The 8,003-nt window shown below is 36.1% G+C and overlaps 2 protein-coding genes across 4 annotated transcripts in view; one reads left to right on the forward strand and one right to left on the reverse strand.

Moving 5' to 3' along the window:
* The window catches only part of LOC128247312 (tripartite motif-containing protein 2-like), a 148,650-nt gene that overhangs the window by 89,329 nt on the left and 51,318 nt on the right, over positions 1-8,003 (forward strand). The window contains exon 1 of one of the 3 annotated variants that reach the window (XM_052966286.1): positions 916-1,889. The exons of 1 other annotated variant lie outside the window; for it this stretch is intronic. The gene's annotated coding sequence lies outside the window, so the exon portion shown is untranslated. Of the gene's footprint in view, positions 1-915; positions 1,890-8,003 lie in introns of those variants that run through there. One more of the 3 variants, XM_052966287.1, reaches the window with a different exon arrangement.
* The window catches only part of LOC106868904 (zinc finger CCCH-type with G patch domain-containing protein), a 267,874-nt gene that overhangs the window by 89,229 nt on the left and 170,642 nt on the right, over positions 1-8,003 (reverse strand). The window lies entirely within an intron of this gene.

The following is an 8,003-nucleotide window of genomic DNA, read 5'->3' on the forward strand; positions in this document are numbered from 1 at the left end:
ATAATTGCAACGTGGAAGGTGTTTATAAGCCATTTAAAAACACACAAAAATCATTAGATTCACTTCAACATTTAAATTTAATTTGCCAAAATATTTTTGTCGATTTGAGACTCCGACCTGTTCACTAACAAAATTCCATTTGAGTGTTCACACACACTTTAGAAGCCTGTAATAATTTTTCAGATAAACTGAGTGTGTCAGTGATTGCATGTACTTGTATATGTCTGGCAAAAAGTTTAAGAAAGTTTACTTCACAATGATGACTTCCCCATTTCGTTTCTGTATTTGAAAGATCCAGCCTCGTTAACGTTGTCAAGTTGATTCTGCATGAAGATTACGTTGAAAGTGGAAGTGTCTTAAGAATGCTCAACTAATAATAAGTAGTTTAGTTGAAGTTGATACTTTCCAAACCAAGTGAACAAGGAACCACAACATGGTCAATTGACCTGCTTGAGATACCGATATAGCAGCCAAATTTCCGTCAATTCACATACTACTGTTTTAAAAATGATGAACGCAATACCTTTAGTAGTCTTTGATAGAGTGTTTGAAAAAGAATTTGGAGGATAGTTCAGTACCGTAGCTAGAAGTGGGATCAGAAGATGAAGAGTCCGCCCCGGGCGACATTTTTAGAGATGAGTCACTTTTTGTCTGTTGTATAAACCTATATAGGCTTGTGGGCCTGATAGTAGTGGCCAACTGAAGGGCTGCTCTGAACCTAGCTACGTCATTGGGATTTTAAAAATATAGGACAGTCGTATCTGGATTGTTATGATCATCAAAGACTGCAGTCAGTGTTGAACTAAGACTAAACAAGTGTGTGTGTGTGTGAGAGAGAGAGAGAGGGAGAGAAAGAGAGAGAGAGAGAAAGAGAGAGAGAGAGAAAGAGAGAGAGAGAGAAAGAGAGAGAGAGAGAGATAGTTTTGAGAGAAAATGTTTGAAGTGAACAGAATGAAGATGAGTTCGATCAAACATGAACTGCACCTAAGCAACCACTCACTGACAACCCAAACCTATCACCGTCATAAGAACAATAGATGACAATTTAAAAAAAATATTATTATATTAAACGTTAGCCAGTCTAGCATCACCATATCACGTTTAACATGCTCCAATACCACATGTCAGTGGAGCCAGTCATTGTTTCATAACACTTATCAACCGACCATGTAGCCATCTCCTTTCTCGGCTCGAACACTCCTCTCCCAAACCCAGCCAGCTATTACGAAATCACCGCCACCGCTAATTACCTCTCTCTCAATCACTGACCTCTCTTACTGACCCACACCTTTTCCACGCCCACCAGCACTCCGCAACCAACAATACCACTCGGACTCTCCCACCACCACTATCCACGCTCTCCCACCACTTTTCAACAACTATAACTACAATCAACATCACTGCTTCTTCGACAATTCTAAACTGGGATGGTTATAAGATGGCCAGACGCACTCATACACACATCTAACCTACGGGACCAAACACTACACTCTAGTTTAAACAGAAAAAGAGAGAAAATATAAGCCAGGCAGAGAGAGCGAGAGGGAAATTTAGTGGTAGAGAAACTGTAAGCGAGAGAGAAAGAAAGAGAGTAACGTTGTCGAGGCCAGTCAGACAGATGTTGATCTTTGTCAAGAGATTCGGACGGTGTTTCGGTTTCAGCTAAGTTGGACTCAACAACAAGTGAAAAAAGCTGCACATTATATAAAATACAAGTTTGCACCACACAGGTAGGCATGTGTGCATACTGTAATTAATACTGATTAAAACACTTAAGAAATCAGACTATATATATATATATATATATATATATGAGTGTGTGTTTATATATAGAAATAGAGAGGGCGAATTAATCGGATATTAAGGAAAGATTGATACCCAATTGTCGAGTAAGTAACATGCTTAATTAAATATACTTGTTGGTTTTTAAGTACGTCTTGCTTGCTTGTGCGTGTGTGTATGTACTTTATGGGTGTCTGATTGTAAATTGATGTGTTTAAAACTTTGTGCTACTACCTCCAAAACATGTTGGCTCTGTAAACATGTATTTGTTTTAGACATACACGCGTATAAACACTCATACAACAAATACACTCATTTGTATATGTATTTCTGTGTTTATATAATGTATGTATGTATTTGTTTGTTTTTAAATACACGCACGTATTTCATTCATTAATAGTCATCTGGATCTTTTTCCACGTTATATCGCTTCTTCCATCGTTTAGTTTATTTCCACCTCCTTCCTCTTCGTCTGTCAATCTTTCACAAACTCATTTTACGTCTGTTGGTATTGTTTATATACATTTGCACACACCTACCTGTGCTGCGATGAGAAGAGAAAGAGAAAGTGCATGGGTGTTTATATATGCGAAGTAGCAACAGTGGTAACTCGGCTTGGAATGAATGAAAAAAGATTTACTTTTATTGACTATCTTTCTCCAAACGAACACGCACGCACACACCTACACTTTATACACTCATGTTCGCAGCGACAGATTTTATCGGCTGATTTATATCCGAATGTGTGTGTGTGTGTGTATGTATAAAGGTTTTTCATTTTCATGCATAAAAGGTACACGTAGTTAATTACATAATCCACATTAAAATACAAATCCAAAAGCGCAGAAAGCACAAACGTGAGCGAAGGAAAAAAAGATAAAGAAGAAAAAGAATGCGTGTCCTTAAAATATCTTTAGATTGTGTGTTTGTTCAATATTGAACAATATACATGTGTAAACATTCATTCAAGCGAAAGATATTAACCTACACATGATATACAAATATCATGTACTTATCTGTATATGTATTACGTATTTATATATGTACGGATAAACAGACACCAGAGACAGTTATATATGCACAAAATTATATAAACAAATACGAATGTTACGCGTGTGTGTATGTGCATGCGTGCATGATCCCACAGCGCAGCAAACTGCATATTTTCGGGTTAACCCAAGATTTGTGAGGGCCGTCAGAGGCTCGACATTTTCAGAGACGATCACAATGTTTCTATCTTAGAATTAAGGACCACACAGGGTCGCGCTGATTCTGTGTCTGTCTCAAGATTATTTTACAGGCGGGCCCAGGGTGGTTTGTCAGGGTCATGTAATATGAGCCATGTGCCACATTTGAAGGCACAAATGTGAAGCGTAAGTACTCTGCAAGGAACTTTCTGAACATTCTATGGACGCAAGTAACTTCTTGTTACCGATTTAGTTTTGCATGCCTGTTTTTCCATAATCGATTCAGCCATGTGTGTATGTGTGCACCTGTAGAAAGAGAGAGAGGCGAAGAAAGATAGGGAGAGTGCGTCGGACAAAATGCTCAGCGTTATTTCTTCTAATTCTATGTTTAATTTCAAATCTCGGCGAGATTAACTTTGCTTTATATTCTTATGGGATCGATAAATAAAATATCGGCAAGTTCTGGGGTCGATGTAATCGACTAGCCTCCTCCCACAAAATTTCGAACCTTGTGCCAAGATTAGAAAGAATTATTATGCGGCGAATCGTCCGAAACGATTAGGTCGTCGGAGAGAATGCCCCGCGGTGCTTGTTCTGGTTTTTCACTTTCTCAGTTCAAACCCTGCAAAGATCCTCTTTTCTTTTCATCCCTGCGAGATCGACAAAATAACGTACCATTCAAGTACTGGGATAAATAACTCCATCCCATCAACGCTGTTGACCTTATATTCAAATTAGAAACAATTATTATTCAGCAATCTTAAATATATTACGTACTACAAAGTACGCAATATAATTAAGACTTTTCAATAATACAGATACATTTTGTAGTGAACTACCAAATATCACTCTGTGTGGCTTGGGTTTGTGCAGCATTTTGTTTTCGTTTTTTTTTTCCTTTTCATTACACTAATATTTGTCCAGGACCTTGTAGTGCTACTATCTTGTACGCTGTGTATTTTGTAAGTCCTTGAGTTTTGGCTATGCATTTGTAATGCTTTTTTTTTTATTTTTAAATAATTTCTAAACAAGACTATGGTTTGCTTCTGCTTTCAGTCTCTACATTCTGGTTATTTCTTTTACTAAATCTTTATAGTTGGATAATTTCTCCATTGTTTTTTAGAGTGACTCATAATTATCTGTTGGGGCAGATACTTCCATTTTAAGGCCTTCCCTTTTCTCTTGTTCCTGAACAAAAATATCTGGCAGATTAATCTTGATGTTCCTAACTCTGTGAGTTATTAGCATATTGCAGAATATGCTCACTTTATCACTCTCTGAGACTATCTCCTTGAGTCTTTTTATACCACTTCTTATCTGTACATATTTTATTATGATACCATGACTTTTAGTGTATGGAAGTCACAACTAACCGAGTTGGAGATATATTCTTTCTTTGGTAATTTTTCAGATTAACACCCGCACGATTTTCACTAGGGTGTTAGGATTAGGGTTTTAGGGTTAGGATTTGGGTTTAGGGTTAGTGTTAGGGTTACGGTTTTAGGGTCGGGGTTAGGGTTAGGTAATCGTGCAGGTGTTAATCTGAAAAATTACCCTTTCTTCGCTATGACTAGGCAAACAGAGACAATTTGTTTCATTATTCTAGATTTCCAAACGTTCTGCAGTGAATGTATTCTGCTTAATTACATATTCACAGCAATTTCTGGTGAGAAGGCCTTGATCCTATGCTGCAATCAAGAGTTCTTTAGACAGCTTCTATGTCCTGTGTTTCTCAGTGATTTTTGGTATTTTTCTTCTAGTTCCACCCTCTTCAGCGTTTTGTTTTTGTTAGGTGTTGGCTGTATAGGAACTTTTCTGTAGCCTTATTTTTAGCTCAGCTTTTTCACAATCTCTGTCATTTCAGCCTCTATTTTGCATTTGTTGGCTACTTCGAAGACAGGAAACTGTTGTCTTATTTTTTGTTTTGCATTAGTTTTCTGTTATTCTGCACTAGATATTTTTGTAGCGCTTTGCTGTATATTACATAGTAGTTTTCTCATATAAAGCTAACCGTCTTCCTGAATTCATAGAAAATGCAGTCATTTTGATTTCCTATCTTGTTTTGTTACTTCGTTTAGTATCCAGTTGAGACTTATCGACAAAAGTATTGATGTCTATTAACTTTATTTATTTATTATCGAGAGAGTAGCGCATGCCATCAAAATGACAGTGGAATACAAATATACAAGTCCAACATACCCATCTTGACTACCTGTCTGATAAGGGTACACTAGACACATCCATCACAACCATATGTGCCCGACATGGTGACCTCATATCAAGATAAACAGCGCATTATTATTATTATTATTATTAGCAGCAGCAGCAGCATGTCGTCAAAAGTGCCAACAGTTTTATCGATGATAGAAAATGGTATATCAAAACAATGAGAGAAACCATTGCTAAATGTATCAGCAATTGGGTAAATATATGTATATACATACAGTTGAAGCACTTGGAGAATCAGATACATATGCAACGAAAATATCGCCAACAAAATGTGTGTGTGTGTGTATATATATATATATACACACACACACACACACACACATTATGTGGAAGATAGATATATATGAAACATCCATTTTTCCGTGATCGCATGGACCAAACAGGTTTTGTATGGCTAGATGCCCATCCTGCCACCAACCCATACCTATTTGCAAGCAATATTTCACCTGCCCAAACATGTTTATATGGAGGATTGGAAATCAAAGAACACCTTTTGCCTGACAGTGACACCTGCCTACTATCATTGCTCAATGTCAGGGCAAGGAGAAAGCAAACACACACACACACACACACACATACATACATACATACATACATACATATGGTGGTCTCCTTTCAGTTTCCTTCAACAAAATCTACTCTCAAGCCTTTGGTCACCTCTAGGATATAGATGTGCCTATCCATGCCAGTATGTGTGTAAGTGTATGAGTATGTGTGTGTGTATATATACACACATGCATACACACATAGATATGCACACACACTCATATATTTTTTTATTCTTTTACCTGTTTCAGTTATTAGATGCAACCATGCTAGTGCACCACCTTGAATTTTAATTGAATGAATCAACAACAGTGCTTATTTTTTAAGCCTGGTACTTATGCGACACACACACATATACAATGAGGTTCTTTCACTTTCTATCTGCCAAATTCACTCACAAGGCTTTGGTCAGCCTGAGGGTGTAGTACAGTGGTTCCCAACCTTTTCACTATCAAGGACCCCTTTTATTTAAATGAGTTTTCCCACAGACCCCTTTTAATATACTTATCGTTATGTATATATATATATATATATATATATATATATATATATATATACATATGAAATTTTGAATTTAGTTCACAGACTCTCCAGTACTATCTTTGTGGACCACCAGGGGTCCACAGACCACAGGTTGGGAAATACTGCTGTAGTAGAAGACATTTGCCCAAGGTGTCACACTGTAGGACTGAATCAAGAACCATGTGGTCAGGAAGCAAAGTTTCTTACCACCCAGAGTGGATGATTTAATCAACTAACTCCTTCTTTTCCACCAAATTTCATGCCTTGTGCCTATATCAGAAACAACTGTTATAATGTCTGTTGTAGTATACTCTTTAGACCCTGAATATAAGTCAGATTTGCTATTCATCCTTGTGCAATGGTACTAAAGTTGATTCAGTCTACTATAGCCCTACTCTCCACTCTGTAAATCTGTGTAATCTACTAGCTCCTGTTTATCCTTCTATCTTTACAATGGATATATCTAATTCTTTATTCTAGTTTCTCGTCTAATACCATTACTGCAAAATAGGAATTCAATGCATATAACATAGATTCTTGTGTAAGACCCAGGTTTTATCACTGTGAAGGGAACTTCTTTTGGTGGTGAGGAGAGGTGACACAAAACCTAAAGAATTACATAGACGAAGATTAAGAATGATTAAAAATATTTTTCATAACATAATGAACTCATTAATTTCAAATGATCAAAACTCTTTCAGCAACCACTGTCTTGACTTTTTTCTTTATTACATGACATACATAAAACAATATCATCCAACATGCCCATCCATGAGAAACAGTGATAAATAGGGTAATTATACATAAATAGTATCAAAATTTTGATATCTGTAGATTATAAGGGGACCTGTTGGGAAAAATTTACCTCTTTTAGGGAAATTTTAAGAGAATTCGGTCTACACAAAGCCATGATTAAAACATAACTTCTTAAACGGTCTTGGTGGTCTCTGATAGATTTAGCACAGGCAAAACTTTCAAAGACAATTTGTTTAATCTCTTATGAAATCTAACTTTATGAAAGAGAGAAAGAAAAAGGTTAATAAAGAAATAGAATAATTTTTATGCAAGAATTCCTCAAGGCATAGGATGTATTGAAAGGGTTTCCCAAAAGTAAAATGGTTGGAAATGCTGAGTCAGAGTATGAAGGTGCATATATGACTGAGTAATTATAAACATGCATGAAGTGTGTGTGTGTGTGTGTTTGAAAGAGAGGGAGAGATAGAGAGAACACAGCCTGCAGTTAGAATCTAGTTGATCGAACAAACATTATTTAAAAATGCATTTGCATAAGATTAGTTCACTACTTTTTGTAGAACAGAACACTAGGCTCCAAAAAAGCAGGACTATGCTATTAACTACAGATGAAAGGAGGGTGAAGAGCAAAGTTAATCCTGAAGGGACATGAACTTGACATGATGGGTTTGACTCTTGAGGCCAATAAAACAAATGTCAGATAATTGACTCAATTGTGCTGACTCCAAAAGTTGTGGCTTCTGCTTATGTGAGAAAATATTATCGTTAATGAAGACCTTCATTTTGTGTGAAATTTGCTGTTGCTTTCATAATAGACAAAACCAAAATATATTTTTTGTAAAGTTTTAACAATTTTGCTAGCTGGCTGCCTTTTATTACTGCACAATAATAATAAAACAAAAACAAATATAAGAGTGTGTGTATGTATATATATATATATATATATATATATATATATATATATATATATATATATATATATAT

This window comes from Octopus bimaculoides, chromosome 3, assembly GCF_001194135.2.
Source record: "Octopus bimaculoides isolate UCB-OBI-ISO-001 chromosome 3, ASM119413v2, whole genome shotgun sequence".
Classification (NCBI taxonomy): Eukaryota; Metazoa; Mollusca; class Cephalopoda; order Octopoda; family Octopodidae; genus Octopus; species Octopus bimaculoides.